At 40.9% G+C, this 22,587-nt stretch overlaps 1 protein-coding gene across 3 annotated transcripts in view; it reads right to left on the bottom strand.

The window, feature by feature from the left end:
* Window positions 1-15,446, bottom strand: part of RHOBTB1 (Rho related BTB domain containing 1) — a 106,711-nt gene extending 91,265 nt beyond the window's left edge. For all 3 annotated transcript variants that reach the window (XM_075000150.1, XM_075000152.1, XM_075000153.1), the window contains exons 1-2: window positions 15,086-15,446; window positions 8,248-8,348 (exon numbers count right to left, since the gene is read on the bottom strand). The gene's annotated coding sequence lies outside the window, so the exon portion shown is untranslated. The remainder of the gene's footprint in view (window positions 1-8,247; window positions 8,349-15,085) is intronic.
* Window positions 15,447-22,587: the final 7,141 nt, after the last annotated feature.

Consider the following 22,587-nt stretch of genomic DNA (forward strand, 5'->3'; position numbering starts at 1 on the left):
TAGTGGTGCAGGGGCCATCCCCTGGAGCAGTGCAGCCTATGTGTAGCACTTTGGGGCCACACTGCTGCAGGGGAGGGATAGGACTGTTCCTGTACTCATTGGAAGTGGCATGGCATTCATGGTGAGTGCCGGGGGCGGGGGTCACTCCCTGTGACCCCTCCCATCCCCTGTGATTAAGGAAACTCACAACTTTAATTGCAGCAATTTGGTTACACCAGTGCAATCCCCTCTCATGTACAATCCCTTAGAGCTGAATTTGGTAAGTTATTGCATTGAATTAAACTGTATTGCATTGGCATGACTTATCTGTAGTTTGCCTAACACACAGTTCATCTGCATTGATGTAGTCCAGTGTTTCATATACTAATTTGGGTGCAGGACACTTTTGGGCTTGGACTATACTGATGGAACACATACATGCTGCTCGCGTGGGGGGGAGGGGGAGAGTGAGGAGTGTCACAGCAGAGAGTTTCATACCAAAAAATTGCCACACGGAATGCTTAAGAGTTCATTTAAAAAAGTTTTTTTAATATTTCTTTTATTTTTCAAAGAACAAGAAAAGAGAAGAGAAAACTATCTGAACAAACAACTAATGTTCAACCCTATAGTTAAATATAAAGAAATAAAAATAAAGTACAAATCCCCACAAAATGCCACCAATATAACTGGCAAAAGAAGGATGGTCAGCGTCGTTTTTTTCTTTAAAAAAAAGAAAAAAAAAAAAAAGAGAAAGTACAATACTGTTCAAAAAAAGACTGTCCTTCCTTAAAGCATAAACACATTTTTATGAAAAAAAAGAAATGCAAAACAAATTAGGTATGAAAAAATATTTTTAAATTTTGGTGTTTTTATAAATTTGTTATTTTTACAGAAAACAACTGGAAAATAAAAATAATTAACATTTGAGAGTTTAAGTGGGAAGCATGTTTTTGCATTTTTTGATCACAATTCTGCTGAATATTTAGGAACAATGCTGGAGAGTAAGATCCTCATATCAGGTGCAGCATCACGTGATTTCTCTGCACATGACTTTTGCGGGAACAATCTGAACCAACTCTGTTTCAGCATGAGTCGCATAACTATACTATTACAAATGTTATAAATATTAATACCCACAGTGTAAATACTATTCAATGCCTTAGTATTTTTGATACATACATAATTTCATATTAAATATTTTAGAAGGAAAAGTATCACTAGCAAAAATTTTTTTTTTAAATGGAACACCTACTCACATTCTGCAGAACACCAGTGTTCCACAGAAGACAGTTTAGGAAATGCTGATTTAGTCACACAAGTGTCAACTTCTCTTATGCAGCAAAAGCCCAAGATCGCACACTTCCCAATATAAAATCATGCATGTTACCTAATACAGTAATGTATGTTAACTTCCTTAGTTAAGGCACCTTACATAAGATCTTTGAAAATGGAATATTTTAATGTGTATTAATGACAGATTCAGTTTTAAAAGCCACACTGACTTAATATTGTATAAGACATTTTCCTGTGTAAGTGTCCCATTCTGCTACATTTACTGCTACGAAGCACTGTGCAAGTACAGTAGAACCTCAGAGTTACAAGCACTTTGGGGAAGCTGTTTCTAACCCTGAAACATTCGTAATGTTGAACAACATGCTATGGTTATTCTCCCAAAAGTTTACAACTGAAACACTGATTTAATGCAGCTTTGAAAGTTTACTATGCAGAAAAATGAAGCTTTCACTTTGGTTTTTAATAGTTTACATATAACACTGCACTGACTTAAAAAAAATTCTCTGCTGCTGCCTGATTGTATGCTTCTGCTTCCAAATCAAGCGTGCTGGGTCACTGGTCAGTTTCTAACCCTGATGTTCTACTGTATCATTGCATATCTCAGTATCTTGAGCTTGATTTGCAACACTGTTGCACTTTCATTTCCCTCTGTTTACCAGGCATCCTGTCCTGGGAGGCACTTAAGGTATACCAGCTTGTCTGATGTGGGGAAATATTAACTTAAAACCAAGGATGACATCTTTTACAGCAAACAATATATTGTTATGCTGGAAAGCGTTCCTGTCTATCATCTAGTAGGTCATTGATATATAGGCTTGCTTAAATATGACTGGTAGGCTAGCAACCTCTCTTTTTAATCTAAACGGCAGGATCAATTAAGTCCATAAAAAGGGTGAGGGAGCTAGAGACAAAGTTACTGTCCAGTGCAACTAATTGCAAGGCAAAGTTTTAGCAAAGCTGAACTATGTGGTGTAAGTAGGTTTTTTTGGAACTGGTTGCAAATGCAGGGACTGAGACTGCTTAGCAAGCTGTATATGTAAGAGATACAGTCATGAGAGTAGCCTTTAATGGAAGCAGATGCACAGAGCTCATTGGAGCACAGGACTCATGGAAAGGTAGACCTGGAAATTGTGAAGAAAAGTATTTGCTCTTTGCTGCTACTGTGTTCCAGGAAATAAGACTTTGTGTACATTCAATGTAAATAAAAAAGCTGCACCTAAAAAATCCCTAACTTCTCTTAATGGAAACTGTGGTTAATTATTCAGGCCAAAGGAACAACAGTGTGAAAGAAAACTTGTTAAGCCAGTTGGTAACTTCAGAGAAGTTTTAGATGCCTACATCTTGATTTTAATTTAAGGCAGCTGTTTTTGAAGTACTGTCAATTCTGCTATTCTACATATACACAACTAAATTAGGCCTTAAAATACAGTGCTCTGTCCTGAGCTTATGAAGTAATAAAGAGCGCTCTAGCCTCTCTTCACGTTGTCTGTATGTCATATCGCTACTAACACATGGTGGTGCAAGTGCTGTATATCTGTAATTAAGTGGGAGATGCTGAGCCACTCTGGCACTGATGACATGAGCTGTGAGGTTATTATACTCTTGGGGGCTGCAGTAATAATCATAGAGCTGCTGCAAGAGGAGGAGACTAGAGTAGCTTTAAGTTTTGTGCCCAGAAAACGTACTTTGTTGGGTTGTATGTGCACTGTGGTACTGACTTCCTCCCCATCCGAATGCTACGGATGGGTAATATTTACCTGAATTGGTATGTTTCTCTCCCACATCAATGCTGCCATTTTGGGGTCATCTTCCAAGTGCTTTTGTAATTGCCCACAGGCAGATTTAAACCTGGGACCTGACGAGCTTAGTGCAGGAGCCTCTACAGCTGGGGTCAGCAACTTTTCCAAGGCAGAGTGCCAAAATTTGACCTTTTGACTCTATGCATGGTCTGGGCACCAGTGATACATTTTAAAGTGACTAATGGTCCTACTTTTTAAAGTGACTAATGGTCCTACTTACAACAGCTTCACTACTAAATAAATAAAGATGTGGAGCTTTACTATTTAGGTGGTGGTTGGTAACATCAGCTGGTCTTCTGTAACTCTGTAGGTAGCAGGCTTTGTCCAAGCTCCTCGTTGCATGGAGGAGGGGTGGGGCTGAGGTCTCGCCTCACATGCTAATGAAAATCAGCTCCCCTGCCACTGTTGGCGCCTGTGCTGGGGTTTGCTGATCCCTGGTCTACAATTTGAGCTAAAAGCCAGCTGGCTCTCAGCTAAGGCTGTTGAAGAGACTCATTCTTTCTCTGTTTAAGTGCTCTAGGTGTCATTACGGTTGGGTCTACACTAGCCCCCAACTTTGAAAGCAGCATGTTAATCAGGGTGACGGGGGATTACTAATGAAGTGCTGCAGTGAATACAAAGCACCCACAACTACACGCATTCCAACACTTTGAAGTTTGAAGCTTTGAAACTGCTGCGGGGGAGAATTAGCTGCAGCGCTTCATTAGTAAACTCCTGTTACTCTGATTAACACGCTTCCTTCGAAGTTGGGGGCAAGTGTAGACAAGCCCTACTGGGGACAATGAAGCACACCTAGTAGGTATGTGGGTTACACATTTCTCTTCCACTGCGCACAGATGTTTATTAGGCCAGGAGTTCTTGTGAGCAAGGCTCACCTCTTCAGATTATGTATTAGTGTGACTTCCAAGTGCTGATTGGAACAAGAACAATGATATTAGAACACTTCTTATGATTTGACTACAGTCCCCAAAGTCCATAATTAAATAACAGAACATAATTGCGACGGTAATACTTCTCGCCATAAATAATGTGGAGATAAGGATGAGGCTACCCAGCTGTGGATAACACTCCCTCTTCCCTGGCCCCTGCCCAAACCCCCAGTCATCTACATGCACAAAGTGGCAGCGTATCTCTGAAACTTCATCAGTTGCCTAATCTGCATTTTGCCCACTTTGGAGATAATGTGGAAGGCGGCACTGCAGGGCAGGGGATGGAGGGGACTGAACCCAGCTATCAATCAGTGGTGGGGGCTGCCTAGACCTGCGCATGCACAGTGTAAGAGACATTAGCCGTAGTGACACCTACAGCACTTACACAGAGAAAGAATGAGTCTCTTCCACAGCCTTAGCTGAGAGGCAGCTAGCTTTTAGTTCAAACTGTAGACCAGGGATCAACAACGTTAACAAAAAAATATATCAGCTATTTTGAAGTATATAAAAAAAAAAAAAAATGTTCTCACTGGCACCATCCGACCTGCATCTGCAGGCAAAAATGCCAGAGAATAAGCACATATTATGCCAATTTTATTTTTACAAATTCATGAATGTCCATTAGGTGCTTGTTCTTATAAAAAAAAAAAAGATACTTTTGGACAAAAATGCAAACCCTTAAGAATACTAATTGCCTGCAAAATTTCACTGAGCTATATTTGAGTAACAAGAGCAAACCAAAACACTTCCCTCCCTCCCCGCACTTGAACTTAAAATATTTGAAAAGCATTTATTTTTGCATCAGATCTCTAGCTACAGTTCTTGTTTATGGCCAAAACATTATTGTATTGTTATTGTAAAAGAAATGTTGACAGTCCTTTATAGTGTTCCTAGTGGAAACCACTATTGTGAACACACAAAGAAAGGAGGATTAAAGGAATCAAATTCATCCCTGGTTTAAGTCCAGTGGACACAGTGATGTTGTCCTATAGATAGATTTGGTCCAGTGTCACTTTCCAAAGTAGACTGAAAATAATTTATTGAAATGGTTTTGCTGACTCCTCGTTATTCAGGGCCAAATTCTGCACAGAGAGGTACATTCATGTGACACAGCCACGAAGACATGTCTGCCATTGAAGACCCAAGCCTGGGGCGTATCACTAGTGAAAGGAACCTGTGAAGTCACAAGAACTGCAACAGGTGGCAGTATGTGGGGGCTATAGGACTGCAGCCCAGAATGTGAACTATCTTCCCTTCAGAGTGAAGAGAAATTGAAATAAACAATTAAGCAGGCATGTGTGGCCTTACATCTGAGTTGGGCTTCTCAGGAGGTGCTCTCTAGGTGAAAGATATGAACATCTCTGACTCTAATATTGTTCCCCTACCTGTCAGTGGTGTGGTGAAGATAATACAGTCTTGTCTGTGAGCTCAGCAACTAAGCATCACAGAAAAGCCCATGAAGAAGTTAATTTTCTATTCAGTCCAGGGTTTGGATGGCATACCATAAGGAACACCTGGGGCTATCCATTGAATGATGAGAATAAAGGAAAATACACAATTGGACAAGCTGTCTGGTACTCTTCGGGAGGCAAAGGTCCCATATGACATGTGATCATGTAATTAAAGACTACATTGTAATACATGCCTGCAAATGGGCCAGAAATAATGTTCCACAAACAATGACCGTTCTGATGTTTCCTGACCTGAATTCTTGACTTTGTAACTCTAGTCTTCTGTTCAAAGGGTAAAAATTTGATATGGGCACTACATACAGTAAAATCCAGGTATGAATGAGCAAATGGGCTATTTCTGCTCTCAGAGACAAGCAGTTAATGAGAATATACAGCTTAAAAGCAATATTTTTCTAAATTTTGTGCTGTCTAACCAAGGAGTCCTTTAGAGACGCAAAGGAAGATGAAGTAGACAACTCAGCTACGAGTATGTGTATCCAGTAGGGTCCTTTGAGCCTGTAAAGGATTTTGTAGGAAGGGAGAAATTACTACATATTCTATCTGTCTTACAGCACCATATCTAACTAATGGATATTGTCAATTGAAACATTTCCCTCACTATAGAAACATCACAACAGATGTGCTGGGAGGGCTCTGTGGGATTTCAGGGTTAGATTTTCATTACCAATTTAAGGATTAAGCCAATGCATAGTGATGGCAGTGAAAAGATTTCCATTCACTTTATTATGCCTTAGATCAGGTTGTGACATTGCATTTCCTGGCTTCTGGGTTGAGTGCACCCTGAGAGTGGCCAGGTGCCTGGTTTTCAACTGGAAAGTCTCATTGAAAAGGGGATCTGATAGCATACAGTCAGATATACTGACAGACACCCACAGTCCAGTTACTGTGAATGGAGTGGGGCTGGGCCATCACTCCATACCATCCCCTACTTAGCAAAGGTGGCCTACCTGCATTGGGTAACTGCAGTTCCCAGACACAGCAAAGCAGGCAAGTCCCTCCTGACCTGGGTGGATGATTACGAAGGGGAAAAACCCCCGTGATGGATGGGAGGAAATGGGAGAAAGGAGGAAAAAGAGTAGATAGATGAGGAACTTTGTGGGGAAGAGGTGGGACAGGGTCAGGAGCCTCAGGGAGAAGAGACAGCAGGATTGTCAGAACCCTGGAGTCTCCTGTTTGTAAATATCTGCTGACAACCCTATATTGCTTCAATATTTCTGCTAGAGACTATTTATTGCTAGGGCTCAAAAAAAAAAAAATACACCTGTAGAGCACTTGTTTTTGTCTTGGGAACACATCACGTGTTGGGTGCATATCTGTGTAAAATTACCTGAAGGTAATAAGCCCTGGACCTCCTTACTTACTCCAGTTTCCTAGTGGTATCTTGTATCCCTAGTCCCGCTATATTTTGTCCCTGGGGAAAAAATATAAGTCTTTCCACCTGGCTGTGCATTTAATCTTTCCATCTGGCTAAGAACATTCTCCCCCTGCTCTCCCCTCCTCCCCCTGACCCTTGTTCCACCCCCTCCTTTTTTTTTTTTCATTCTGAAAAAACTTTTTTTAAAAAAAACAAGAACGACATGTGAAAATAAATGGATTCCCCATGCATCTCTGGCACAGACAGCGGGATCATGCTTGTGAGAATCCCTTATTAAAATATTGGCAGCAAACTGTGGTGGTGTCTACACTTGCATTCCTCTTTCAAAAGATGCATGCAAATGAGGGAGATAAAAAATGGAAATAGTTTTACATATCTGGTACCTAATTTGCATATTCTTCCTTTGGAAGGGCTGCTTTTGAAATAAGAAAAGCAATGTAAAAGCGGCTTTTTCGAAAGTAAGCTCCATCTTTGAAAGAACCCTTCTCTCTCTCTCTCTTTTTTAAAATACAGGAACCTATAAAACCTATTTGTTTTTAGGAAGAAGGGGCTTTTAAAGTCTAGGGGAGTCCTTTCAAAAGGCTCCCATTGACATGGGCAGCATGCTATTTGAAAGTGGTGGTTTCAAATCGCACGCAGCTGCCATGATGCTAATGAGGTGCTGCATATTCATGGAAACACCTCATTAGCATCTTCCCAACTAGCTCATTACCATGTCCCTTCTGAAATGAAGGGACTAATGTAGACGCGGCCAACGTGAACAACATGCCAAGTACACTGTACAAATGCTCTCAGTTCAGGAGTATATCTTGTGTAGAAGAGCATTAATCTGCTCCTGTATCCTGGTTGGCTCCCCTCCCCACAGTCTCTTTGTTGTTTATGACTAGAAGCATAAATTGGTACATGGAAATGTGGCTGCATCAGGGTATATGTTGACTTAGACAGCATGCTTGCTTCCTGATCCTGGGACTCTGCCCGTACCATGCCTCTGCAGATTGTTGGAATGAAGCCAGAATTTCAGTAGACAACCCTGCCTTGCATTTCTACTTTGGGATTTAGAAGCCTTTGAAAATGTTACCTCTAGGTTGAAAGCCACCAAACTTGAGAAGATATTTACAGTGCTAATTTCACAATAACCCAGAAACCGTATCTATTTCCCAACCTCCCCAGTTTAATAAAGAACTTAATGATATCAGTTTTCTGATTTTTTAAAAATGCAAAGATATGGATCAATTCTGGTTTAGTTTCAGTTAAACTTTTCAGTATAGCAGCTTTCCAACACAAGTTCTACTTTAAAGACATTTCAACAAGGGTTTGCTAGACTTGAGTAATTGTGACAGACACAGAAATAAATGAAAAAATAAGTTACTTTTTTTCCCTGTTAAAGTGTCTACACTCACCTCACCAGAAGAGAAAACATTCATATCCATTGTAACAGCTTATTCAAAAGGTGAACTTGTATTAAGACAATTTCTGTGTTTGTTTCTTTTACTGTTGGTCCCTTAGGCAAAAACAAAACAAAAAAGGTCAGAATTTTTACCATACACCAAAGTAATATTCATATACAGTACCAGTGATCTTTCTTATAGTTAATTTTATCTTAGAAAAATATATGCATGTTCATCCTTTACATGAATAAATCTTTCAAAACACATTCAGTATTACACGTTGACCCAATGTCAATGTTAAAACACTTTAACCTCTCATTCCACATGCTCTAAAGAAACCGGGGTAAATAGACTGGTTTTGGAATGAGACCTAATGGTTAACATAGTCAAACTCTGTCAGGTCAGATTTGCTTTCTGTGGGAACTAGGCAATGAAGTGCATCTAGACAAGTATGTTTTTCTTTGGATTTGCATGTGAAGTATTTATTGATGTTAGAACACGGAGAAGAGGCTAGACCATGTCAGTTGATGACATTACATTGCATTTCTAAGTCAAACGAAAAGAGAAAAATATATATGCACTCCATGTTAGCATTTTCTATGGAATCCACTACTATAGCATCAAAGTGCTGCACAGATTTCTATAGGCCAATCTCTAATGGATTTCATGGAGTTTTCTGGGCTTTATCTACATCTTTGTAAGATGTGTATTTATTTTAACTCAAAGAATGGGGCATGATGCCAGATCTCAAGAGGGCAAGGCACCATATTATCTCATAATTTCTATAATTTGTCTCTGAAGAAATAGGTTTCTGATTGTACACAAGCTTTTCGAATGTCTGTGCTGCTTCCGCCTTTAGCCTTAGAGTCAGTGAATTACAGATGTGTAGCTTAGAGGCAATAAACGTATTAATTACTCTGGCCAGAACCTCATCCAGGAGGAAGAGTTGAAATTTGTTAACAGATTACATACAGAAGACATCTTTTTCTCTCCAATTTTACCAAGTTTGGAAGGTTCAGCAGTCAAACAGGGGCTTTATACCACTTTATGTTAGTGGTATCTCCCCACTCCTCAAGGCAACCTCTTGTACCTTCTTATTTTAAGCTTTCAGTCCTGCCATCTCTCCTCTCTCCAACACTTCTCAATATTTGCTCTCACACGTCTCTGAAGTGCATTATTTGGCCCCCCTTAAATCCCTGCATGGACACCAGATTGTCTAGGGAACATTAAGTTCCTTCATAACATAGCTTCTACACACATCTCTTTTTGCTTCCTCTGACACCCCAGGACACTTTTACAACATGTTCTTTTTGTCATTCTCACCCTGCTGCCTTGTTTCAGGTGGCCCAGAATGTCCATACTCTGCCAACCTCACTTCACCACAGATTTGTGTATAAAGTGACCACATCTCCCTACCCCAAATATGAGGTGCGGGGAGCCGGGAACTGGGTGACAGGTGCGTGAGTGGGCTCCTGGCCTTCCGCACATTGTGGGGGGCTAAAAAGGAGCTGGCAGCCACCAGTGCGCCTCCTGGGTCCCCACAGGCATTAGGAGCTGGTAAGCAGGAAGCAGCCACCAGTGGTCCTGCTGACTTCACCGAGTCTTGGGAAGCTGGGAAGGAGGCAGCAGCAGCCCTGGTACTGCGCCTGGCTCCCTCTAGGTGCATGGAGCTGGGTGCAACCACACCAGTCTGGCTCCTGCCAGCCACCAGGCGCAGCCATGTCAGTCCAGCTCCCAGGTCCTGTGAGCCACAGGGAGCTAGGAACCAGGCAACAACCACTCCCCTGGCAAATACAGGGCAATTAGCCCTGTTTTGAAAATAAATCAGGATGGCTTCCTGGCACCCAAAATTGGGGCTGTCCCACCAGGAGCAACCTCTGGTGGTCACCCTATTTATTGCAGTTCCTCTTTCCAAACATGTTTCTCTAATTTCAAAACTATCCAAAAGCAAACACAAACAATGCACAAAACACTTGTGTATGCATCAGTACCTCAGCACCTGAATTATCAGGCAGCCATCAAACCTCTTTAACTGTCCTTCTGTAAATTTATCTTTAAAATGATGAATATCTTCCCATAACGCACATGTCAGGCTTACAGGTCAAATTTGTCAGAGCTCCTTTTAAGAAGGAAGGGTTATTGATTCATCCTGGCTCCTGAACCATGTCATCTGGAAGTGTGACCCAGTGTGTCATCTGCTTTTAATCTTATCCAAATGCATACTTATCACTGTTTCTACAATCTTTGCTCTGGTTTGACCTCCTTAGCACTTACAAACACACCCTTTGGAGAAGCATAATCAAGATCCCACTGACTCAAATAGAAGTGCAAAGCTTGCCCCTTTCAAACCATTACCTCATTCATAATTCCGTTTTCAGGAAATCAATGAGTATTTACATTGTTGCCCTTCGAATTTCTGTCAGCCCTACACAGAAACACTCTCATCTTAATATTGTACCTCATGTTGCTTCCAAGATCCACAGCTCTTACTTTCCTGTATACAAGCAGTGACTCTGCCCTCTGTGGTAGCAACACCTGGGCTATGTCTAGACTAGAGGGATTTATTGGCAAAATGGCTCTTTTGTCAACAAAACCCATGGAGAATCCAGATTCCCAAAGGCATTCAGTTGACAGAACACAGCCCTTTTGTCAACAGCCATACCTCACTTGTCACGAGGAAGAATGCTGCTATCAACATACATCTGTCAACAAAACACCAATCTGGACATTGCGGGAGGCCAGCTGTCGACAGAAAAGGCTTCTAGAACACTGCACAACCCTGTCTGCTATGCTTCCAGGTGGCTGTTTTGCTGGTAGAGTGGCCAGGCAGTCTGGACATTCTCAGTCGACAGAGCAGATAGCTCTTTCTGTCCACTCTTCCATCTGGATGAGATCTGTTGACAGAAGTTCTGCCAACAAATCCCTCTATCTAGAGATGCAGCCTTGGAGACTGTATGGAGGTGCTTTGCAGTCCAAGACTCTGAATGAGGAAAGGAAGTAGGCTGGACAATGGTGTGGATAGGCCATGCAGTTTCCTGGCCCAGACTTGCAGAGCTCAGGATGCAAAATAATTTGGAGAGGGCTGTTTTCTGTAACCCACTTGTTCCTGGGGAATCTGCTTTTAATTAGGGATCTTGTGGCAACTAGACTGAGACAGCCACTGTCAAGGGAAGCAGGGCCAGAACTGATGCAGAGGCACAAAATCTGTTTGGAATGTCTGGATGATTCCTCAGAGTCAATGTGTAATCTAGGAGACCTAATGGATTAGTGAGATACTGTTCTTCCATCAAGGGAATAAAATTAAGTAACTCCATAATGAGGCTTTCCCTCTCACTACTGGATGTGGTGAAAGGCTGTATTTTGGCTCTACAAAATGCTGTTTACATTTCCTATAGTTTTCCTATTGTGAAACTAAGAACACTGCAGAATTTTACTCAATGAATCCATAAGATCTTCTTTTTACTTCAAATTTAAAATGCAAAGTAATGTAGATAGACTGGTTAAAGTTTCCTTGAACATTACACACGGTCTCTGTACCAGCTCGAATACTTTCAGTTTTCATCAAAAGCAACCCCTGTTCATAAATAAGCATCAATTTTGCTTAATTTTTATTTTAAATCAAATTTTGCCTTTAAAAGTTAAATTAAAATCACTCCAATGGTTGAAATGTGGAATCTTATTAAATGATGACAAACATCTCCCAAGCCATCCTTAATAATAACCCCGCTTATAAACATCCTCCATACTGGACCACAGATTAAATGTTATCCTTTAGTTGTGTATACTGAATGAAGAAAAAAAAAGTAATCTTCCACGAAAGTTAATGAAGCCACTTCCTAGAAGAAAATACTTAAATATCCTAGACTGGTGGCAAATTAAAATCTGCATTTATCACTACAGTGCTTAATCTAATGATTAGCTATTGTCTCTCTCCCCTACAATCTCAACGAATAGTTCATTTTCCTGATTCAGAAAGGGATAACTATTGCCTACAAACTCACTCAACTCTTTGCCACTCAGGATTTCAACTTTAACAATTAACTGAATCTTCCCTTTCCAAATAAAATGTAAAAGAATCCCCACAACCACGCAAACAATTTGATTACCTGCAATATAGAGGTTCCCAGTTTCCACCAATGAGGTCCTTCAAAGGTTCTCTTTGGTGAGAAGCACCACTCTCTTTAAATCAGTTACTCAAAAATGGGAAGGTGTTGGGATTTCTACCAATATGCTGTTCCTGCACAGTGGCTGAGTCGTTAATATCCATATCTGGCTAAGAGGTGTAGCCATGTTAGTCTATATTCATAAAAACTAAGAGGAGTCCTGTAGCACCCTACAGACTAATAGATTTATTAGAACACAAGCTTTTATGAATAAAAGCCCACTTCATCAGATGAACCGGAGTGGAACTACTAAGGCAGGTATATATTCTTACATATTCATAACCCACATTATTGGGCCTTTTATAAAGCTGAAGAGAAACCCTGTCCCTCCCCATCAGCTGCTGTAAGGAAGAAGGAGCTTTGTTTCTTGAATCTTCTATGTAATGACAGCTGTAAGAGGAGAGAACGCATTCTACAATTGTAATTTCTCATTGTTTCCTAAGAACAGATGAGGGAGAAGAGACGTTCTTGACTGCTCTGTCCCTGAGACAGTAATCTTCACCCTGGTCAATAACACTGATTCATACTTTCCTGAGAATCAGCAGCATTAAGTTGACATGATTCATGATTGTTTCATGATCATTTCTTTGCAGCCAATAGGATTCAGAACAGCAGTGGTGAAACTCAGCAAGATCATGTGGATTTCACTCTGCAATTCCCTGAAAAATTGCAAGCTGCAACTGCACTCTTGTTTGCAAACACCTGGAAGTGAACCAGGTTGCACTTGCAAGGTTATCATCACAACTGTAAGCTGTAGAGTGTAATTGTGTGTAAAAGAAAACTCAGCTTCTGTAGCAGCTGCTGATACAGATCTTTTCACTCATTAGGACTTTTCATTCAGAGAGAATGAATTTTCTACTCCATACTCATCGGTGTAACCTTGTATTGCTGTTAACTCACCCAGGCGGTAGTCGATTTCATGGCAGCACAGAGATCCCCTGTGTACCTGCTCTGTCAATCACCCACCTTTCCACCACATTCTTTCAGTGTTGTTGAAAATTTTGAGCCTGGCCTTTGAAGCAGTGTGATGTTTCATTCATATGGTGCAGTTAATGATCCGTCAACTTTTTAATCTTTGAACATTTTTTTCTGAACAGAAACAGACCCTTTCTGTGTATGCTACTGACATTACCTTTTTGTGCTAAATTAAAACAAATAATTGAGTGTAACACAAAGTGCATTTTGAAAAAAGTGTCCAAGCATTTAAAAGCATGTTTAGTTTCCATTATGAAGGTGATTGCTTAATTGGGTGGAACCAAATATGAAGATGGTTAAATTTTAACGAATGAGCTTGCAGGACATTCATAGCAGCTAAAAAACAGAAAGTGGGAGCGACCCCTCCCACAAGCCATTTTCTTTTCTAATTGCATCATATATCACTGCCATTCAGTTTAATATATCATTAAAATAATGCTTAACTTGAAAAACTAAAAGTATAGTATAGATGACTTTCAGGGATGGTCTAGTAAGTGCTTGGTCCTGCCGTGGGGGCAGGGGGCTGGACTCGATGGCCTCTCGAGGTCCCTTCCAGTCCTACTATTCTATGATTCTATACATTATGACTAATTCAAATGTTCCATTTTATAGTAGAATATGTATAACAATTTTGCTGCCTTTGTTAGCTTTATTGCTGAAAGGAAACTTGACATTAAGTAAGTCTAATAGTAAAATGCATTTGTTCATTGAGCAAGATTTATATTTACATTAAATTCCTATAATATTTATTGATTTTTTTTTCCAGCTGAATTACTGAAGTTTGCCACCTTTTCAATTATGTAACTAATGCTTGGTCCAGAACTTAAATAGTGACTAGGGTACAGTGATACTTTTTCCAGTAAACACAATGTTTTACTCTTTATATTACACTCAATATATTACTTCAATAGATTTCACTTAGAGTAAGCCAGTTTTAGAAACATAAACTAAGGGAAAAAAACAGCTAAATGGTACTTCAAAAATCAAATTACTATTTTCCCATATTTCACAATAAGTGTTTCTGTATCTTATTGTTACTTTCAAAAAGTGCTTTTTAGATTTATGGTTTAACTTTCCTGTTTAAAAACAAACAAACCCCCAAACAACTTGTTCTGAAACCGCAAACTTCTAGATGACAGGGAAGGCGGAAAGCTTTAAGGAAGAGTTGAAAACTACAGAAAAGTGGAACTAAACAACACATTTCTTTTTCAGAGATAGGCCTTCTCCTGTATACTAGATACATACCAATAAGCTAAATACATGGAAAATATTCCTGAAGTCTGCTATATGTTTTCTCTTTGCCCAATTAAGACAAGAAGTTACTTCCCAGATAACTAGCTATGATCTATCGCAGCTCGTCACATCATGTTTTTTTTCCCAAGTTGTCTTCACTACCTTTTGGAGACATTTTGGAGCTACAGTCCATTTCAGATAGTGGAACAAGTTAGAAGTTTTGTAAAGGAAACGAAGAGCTGCCGGGGGCTTTGCAGAGGTAGGATATACTCAGCCAGGCGGGCTGGGCTCCCAGAGATCGGAGCAGAGCGGAGAGAAGCTCAGAGGTCACTGATCCCTAGGCTGCCCTCTTTCTGTGCAGGACGGCGAACAGTCCCACAACCCGCCCCCCAGGGACCCGCCGGGCTGCGCGGCAGAGCTCCACACCCGGCCCAGGCAGGCTGCCGCCATCGCCGCCGCCACCGCCGCCCGCGTCTCACCTGCCAGGAGCCGCCTGGGTACCGCGGAGGGCAGCGGCCGGTCAGGGAGGCGGGAGCTGTCAGCCGCCTAAGTAAGCAGCGGGCGCGGCAGCAGCCAGAACGCCCCGCCGCCGCCGCGCGCCCGCCCGCCCGGGCCCAGCCAAGCAGCCCCGGGGGCGGGCCGCAGGGAGCCGTCACGTGCCGGCGGCCGCGCTCCGGGGCGGAGGAGGGTTCGTGTGCTCTCCGCCCCGGCTGCGGCGTGTAGCACTCCGTGGGGTAGCCGCTCCCGCGTTAACTCCACCGCCGGGCCCGGCCGCAGTGACCCTCTTCCCCGGGGGCAGGAGGTCGAGCGGGGCCAGTGTCTATAGACCGCCTCGCTGCCTGTCTGCAGCTTGCAGAAGCGCCCAGCAGCTTAATTAGAATCTCTCATTAAGACTTGGCTGGAGAGTGGCATGGAGGTGCCAGGCAGTAAAGAGCTTTACTCCCCTTCAGCCAGCAAAGAGCTTTACTCCCCTTCAGCCAGCTCACGGGCAGGAATTGAGCCGGGATCTTCATTGGAGAGGCTGGACAAATCGTAGTCTGCTTCTTTAAATAGGCTGCTTGCAGCTGGCCCAAGAGACCTTCCTTTGGGAAGCTGTTGCAGAGAAAGGTAAATAGTCTCAGAGGGGTAGTCCTGTTAGTCTGTAGTTTAACAACAACAACAAAAAAAACCCTCCAAGCCGTCCTGTAGCACCTTAAGGACTAACAGTTTTTTTTCCTTAGGTAATGAGCGTTCGTGGGTAATATCTGCTTCCTTGGAATCTGATAAAGTGGGTCGCACCCATGAAAGCTTATTACCTAATATATAAAATGAGCAGTCCTGTGGCACCTTATAGACTAACAGATTTATTGGAGCATGCGCTTTCGTCGGCAAAGACCCACTTTGTCAGATGCATGGCAGCTGCATCTGATGAAGTGGGTCTTTGCCCAGGAAAGCGCATGCTTCGATAAATCCGTTGGTCTATAAGGTGCCACAGGTCATCTTGATATTTTTGCAGATACAGACTTACACAGCTACCCCTCTGATACTAATAAATAAATTGGCTTGTCTTTGAATTGCTACAGGACTGCTTGCTTCAGTGGAGTTGCTCAACTAATCCATTTGTTCCTAATGGAGAATCCAAGGAGAATGTCCCCCCACTTCTTTCTCTAAAATATCTCCTCCTTTTCCGTGTCTAGTAACTTGGGCTATGTTTAGATTGCTGAGAACCATCGGCAAAAGATACGCAAATTGTGCAACATATTTGTGTATTTATTGCCCACGGTTCTGTTGGGAGAGGCTTTTCTGACATCTGGCCTGTCCACACAGGGACAAATGCTGCAAAAAAAACCTTTTGTTGAAACATCCCTTCTTCCTCATGGAACGAGGTGTACGTGGAACGAGATGTTGATAGAACACTGCCAACTGGCAGATCTCTTCTGACAGATCTGCAGTCTGAATGCATATGTACAAGGTGTTAAAAACCTCTCTTAAAGGGGCCAACATCATGCAGGTATAAGCACCCGGGTAACTGCACAAACGAAGAGCATGGGAAGAGTGGGCTGTACAGTATGTTATCTGATGAAATGCATGGGAGGGATGAATGGAATGGTTAAATAGGATGGTGCATAAGTGACCTTGAGGGCTATGTGGGAGACCATGGTTTGGTTTTCTGTCTATGTCTGGTTTGTCAATTCAGTTGGAGGTTTGAGGACTGGACGCTTAGTACACTCAGCCCAGAAGGAAGGTGCCCATGCTTCACCTCACTCAACAGTGACTGGTCAAGTCGAATGTAGATTGGTGCTTCCAGGCTCCGAATGCAATGTATTCAAGTGCTTTTGAACTGTAAAGATGATGCTGTAGTGTGGTGGTAAGAGAAAGGCAGCCTGTAAACTAATCTGGTTTTGACCGAATGTTGATTTCCAGTTTGAATCCCAGAAGGGGAGAACTTTTATTTTATAACATTTCTAACCCCAAGTGTTCAAAAATCATGAGTCAGTCCCCTCACTAAAAGTCATAAGATTGAAATAATGTCGTTGTGTATTTTTTGATCTTTAGCATTCATTTGTTTAAGCTTTTCTCCACAGTCGTAAGAGCTAGAAACTTACTTTCAAACTTTTTTTTTTTTTTTTTTGTTTTAAAAGAGAGACATAATCACAGGACTCCAGGAGCAGATTTTCCACAGAAAACATGAAAGAGTGTGAACCACTAAGTAAAATCTGGATAACAACATAGTTACATTTTGAGAGACTCTGGATAGATAAATTCTGAAAAGACAGTGTCCTTTATCTGACATAGGCTATGTCTACACTAGCCAAAAACTTCAAAATGGCCATGCAAATGGCCATTTCGAAGTTTACTGATGAAGCGCTGAAATACATATTCAGTGCCTCATTAGCATGCGGGCGGCCGCAGCACTTCGAAATTGACGCAGCTTGCTGCCACGCAGCTCGTCCAGATGGGCTCCTTTTCGAAAGGACCCTGACGACTTCGAAGTCCCCTTATTTCTATGAGCAGGTGGGAATAAGGGGACTTTGAAGTAGCCGGGGTCCTTTCGAAAAGGAGCCCTGTCTGGACAAGCTGTGTGGCGGTGAGCTGTGTCAATTTCGAAGTGCCGTGGCAGCCCTCATGCTAATGAGGAGCTGAATATGTATTTCAGCACTTCATTAGTAAACTTCAAAATGGCCATTTGCATGGCCATTTCGAAGTTTTTGGCTAGTGTAGACACGGCCATTGTGTTCCGAGAAAGAGACAGGCCTTTTTTGTAGGGTGGCTGGTTATACCCTGTGAATGGAAAGTTTGTCTTGTGTGGGAATAGGTTCCTTGTGCCTTTGGGTGGGGAGCTCCCACTTTGACTCATATAGTTACAGCATTATGCAATTCCAATGAACATAAATAAACAGTGTCCAAATTCCCCTACCTTGTGCAGTAAATGTGCTGCTAACTATCCTGAAAACAGAGTGAGGCAATTCAAGACAGACACCTGAGTTCATAGGGTTATCTTTCCTGTCTGCTTAGAAGGCATACCTGAACCTTTCATTGCTCTAATGTTTTTAGGTTTGCTAAGTTAAGCCTGTGTGAGATTTAAAAAAAAAAAAATCAACCCACTAAGCAGGTCATGTGCTGTACTTTAAACCGTCAGCTGTACGAACATTTAATGACTTATTTTTTATCTAATTCCTTTACCACTTTAAAATGAATTCAGTGCACGTGAAAGGTGCTTGACTGACGCCTAGAAACATAACTTCTGTGTTCACACACACAAAATATAACTCACACAGTTGCAAACTACTTCTTGCTATCCCATCAGTCCACCTCAACCCTGGAAAGAACATGGCCACCCTGAAGGCGCTCCAGTGTCCATGCCCACTTGCCTCGTTGCTAAGATTGTCATTAGTTCCAGCAGGAGAAGTGTTATTTTTTGGGTTGTGATGGCCAGTATATCTGAAACTGGTCTGAGCTCTATTTCAAACCAGCCACAAACACGCCTGGGCCAGGCTGGGTGCAATGAATTACCCAGCAGTGATAACCATGTGAAGAGCTCGACAAAAAGCTTGTTGTTTCATAATAGTGGCGATTTCGGAGCAGGATCATACACTCTATATATTTAAGAATGCTTCTGTCAGCCTGGGAAGACAGTGAATTGCTTAGAGAAAAATAGCCCTTATAAGTTTCAATGTAACTACTGTATTAATTTCTGTTTTCTACAGAGCTGTATTTTCATGATAAATCTGGATTTATGATGAACAAATGGCACTGTATATTGCCTTTATACATAAACCCATCATCTCTTATTTTTTCCATTTAATATAATTTGATTTCTCTCAGACATCTTTTTTTGAATGTCAGGCAGACTCCTGTTGATAACTCAAAAATTCCTAAAAATGTTCGTAAAGCAAAATTCAAAGGTTAAAGTTTATTTAGTTTTCTTATTCTTTCAGGCAATGCGTAAAATCCCAGAGGAAGAGGACTATGGTTAATCTTTTTAAAAATATGCCCCATACTGCTACTGAATTCCATTGCTACTGGAAGCAATAAAGGAAGTGAAAACAGTAAGTAAAATAAGTTTTAAGCATTCTTTATCTTGCTGTCAATTAACAGAGAAAGCCTTTTGTAAATGGTCAGAAAACGCTGTTGCTTTTTAGAGGTGCTGGTTTTCTTCAGTAAATATGTTGTTTTTTCAATGCCTGCTTTTTCAGCCTAGCAGTCTTTGCATACATGAAGAGAGGCTTATATTGGACCCTTCAGAGATGTTTAACTTTAAATCAGATAAATTATTTACTGAATTGCACCTTTTTTTAAAGTCAGTTCTTTTGCTTCAAACCTTAAACAACCCTTAAGTGATAGTTTGAAAAGTTAGGATTCTTAAATAAAAATTGTCATTTTTTCCCCCATTTTTTAAATTTTATTAATTGATTTCCCATGTCTTTTCAGAATTCTAAGAAGCAAACTTATTTAATCTGAGGTTATTAGTGATCAATGTAGTCTAAAAATTCCTTTAAATATGTCAGGGTGATATCTTAGAAAACAAGCAAGAAACAGCTGAATATAATTTCTCCGCATTTTATTGTTACTAGTAATTGTCTAATAGGTGTGTAATTATTTTTTTGTGTTCTCTATTATACCACAAGTCTCATGTGACATTAGAGTGGCACCAGTCATGATACTAGAATTGTACTTATATTATTTTACCTTCATTGACAGGGGATAAAATGGTGACAAAGCATTTATGTCCATGAGGCTTTTCTTTGTTATACTATTGTAAATGAGATCCATTTATGTTATAGTGTCTGCATTAGTACACGATGACTTACGCCTTCCATTATAAAATCTCAGTTGTTTAAGATTAGTGTATATATATTTGCAGTGGGAGATGATCTTTATAATAGCTTAGTAAGCTCTATTTGGTGGGCATGGAATGTATATCAGATTCATTCTCTTCCTCCACTCACAAACTACAAATAAACATGGAGCCCAAGTACTTAAAAGTACCTAAGTCATTTTGAAAAGTGGACTTCAGCATCTAAATTATTTAGGTGTGTGAGCAGATGGCCTTGCTGGGAGTACCCTTCTGCTGACAGGTGCTGTCCTCCTGTTCCTGAGACTCAGCCCTCTGGCCAGGTCAAGATTTCAGTTCACCCCTTTCAGGGAATTAAAGACCAAAAATAAAGGAATAGTATGATTTCGAAACCAGTTTTGTCCAAAGAGGGTTCAGCAGGACCATCATTCTCCTACCTGGAGCTTGTTTTCACACAGTCATCTGGGCTTGGTTGTCTCAGTTTTCCATCCACTGGGAGGCTCATTAAGGCCTTAGAGTTTTTGCTGCAACTAGCTGTGCTTTCCTTCTTGGTTAACCTTAAACTGACCCAGGCTTCTTTTAACTCTTCTCTCCATGCCTGAGATCTGCTGCAAGGGTAGCTGGGCAAGGCCAATTAGACCCACATATCCTCATTAGCCTTCTCCTTGCCTGTGCTACCCGTCATGAACTGGTGTTTAAAATTTTATCCTCTGTGACTAGTATATCAGTCTCCTGTTGCAATAGCCAGTATGTCCTGCCCATTCAGATCTGGAGTAGGATTTAAATTGTGATCCAGACGTATTAGGTCTGATTTTAACAAACTCACATCAGAAAAGAAATTTGTTCAGACATAGGAATGCAGAGAAAAATGATTTAATTGACATTCCTTTACAGTGTGTGGTTTTCGGCAAGCGAGAGATTTTATATAGTTTGTACAAATGTGTAATCTTCAGTGTGATACACACAATCCAGGAGGGGTTCCATTTCTGACTTAGGACATAATTGTCACTGAACTGAATTCACCAGAACTGCTAATGGTGGTTGGGACAACTCAAAAAATGGTCGGGTGAAATGAACACACCTCATTTGGGACTGGAAGTGCACTGTCAGGCAGCCTCCACCCACCAACAAAAACAAAACAAAAAAACCCAACCCCCACAAAGTACAGTGCTGCATTAAGTGTAAACTACTATAAAGAAAGTAGCATTTTTCTTCTTCATAGTAATGTTTCAGAGCTACATTAAGTCACTGTTCAGCTGTAAACTTTTGAAAGAACAACCCTAACAGTTTGCTCAGAGTTGTAAACATTTCAGAGTTATGAACAGCTTCCTTTCCCAAGGTGTTCATAACCTGAACTTCTACTGTGCAGCAGAATGCATGAGATTTCATAGTTTTAATGGATAAACTTGTATGACATGCACTTTGGACAGAGAGCTTCTACTTAATCAATACCATTCTAAGTTGTGTCCTTACACAGCTCCGTCTTCTCATATGTAGTTATAACTAGACTGGGCACATTAATTTAGAGTATGCTGCAGAGAACAATAGTGCATTGATGGGGGATAGAAAAGATGACCTGTAATCATTTTCTTCTCTAACTTCCATGACTTTATACAGTGCAGTCAGTGAATATGTCATGCAACAGTTTAAATAGCGTTCTAAGAGTATGAATCTTAGCATCAGGCAAGGACTTCTAAAATTATTTTATTAAAAAACTAAATTCAGTCACATACAAGTAAAATAGTTTTCCACTGCCTGCTAGAAAGTGCTGGTCTCACATTGGCTACGCCTGGACTGCAAGCTTTTGTCGACAGAGCACACTTCCAGACTGCACATCTGTTGGCAGAGATCTGCCGGTCGGAAATGTTCTGTCGGTATCCTTGTACACCTTGTTCTATGAGGAAGAAGGGATGTGTCAACAGAAGGGGTTTTTCCAACATTTAGCTCTGGGTTGTGCTAATGTTTTGAAAAGAGTAGATGTGATGACCCTATTAATTATAGGCCTGTCAGTCTAATACTCATCCTGGGCAAGATAATGGAGCAGCTGATACAGAACTCAATACATAGTTAAGGAGGGTGATATAATTAATACAAGTCAACGTGGATTTATAGAAAATAATTTCATAGGATTTGTGTATTTTTGTATGTGTAGTAGGATTACAAGTTTTTTGGTTGTTAAAAGTTATTTTTTCTTGCTGTAATATGCTTAGTCTTCTGTAAGTGTTCAATTTGGTGCCAGATAACATGTTGATTCAAAACTAGAATAATGTAAAATTAACTCAATCAACATTAAAGGGATTAAAAATGACTAAAATAGGTTTTGAAATTGTAAACATGAAATCATCATTGTGTTTCTAGTAGAGATGCACAGAGATGGTTTTCTTCTGAGGTTGCTAATAAAAATGTTAAATAGCACAGGACCAAGAAGCAAAGTCACCACTCGTGAAGTTTGCAGATGACCCAAAAATTGAGGGAATGGTAAATAATGAAGAAGAAAGATCACTCATACTGATGGTTCTGTATCACTTGGTAAGCTGAGCACAACCAAATGATACATATCTTAATATGGGTAATGTAATACATGCATTTAAGAACAAAAAGTATAGGCCATACTTACAGGATATGGGGGACTCTCTCCTGGGAAACTGTGACTCTGAAAAAAGATTTTGGGGTTTTGGTGGCTAACAGTGCGTTCCCAATATGGTG

Source organism: Carettochelys insculpta, chromosome 7 (assembly GCF_033958435.1).
Source record: "Carettochelys insculpta isolate YL-2023 chromosome 7, ASM3395843v1, whole genome shotgun sequence".
NCBI classification, from domain to species: Eukaryota; Metazoa; Chordata; order Testudines; family Carettochelyidae; genus Carettochelys; species Carettochelys insculpta.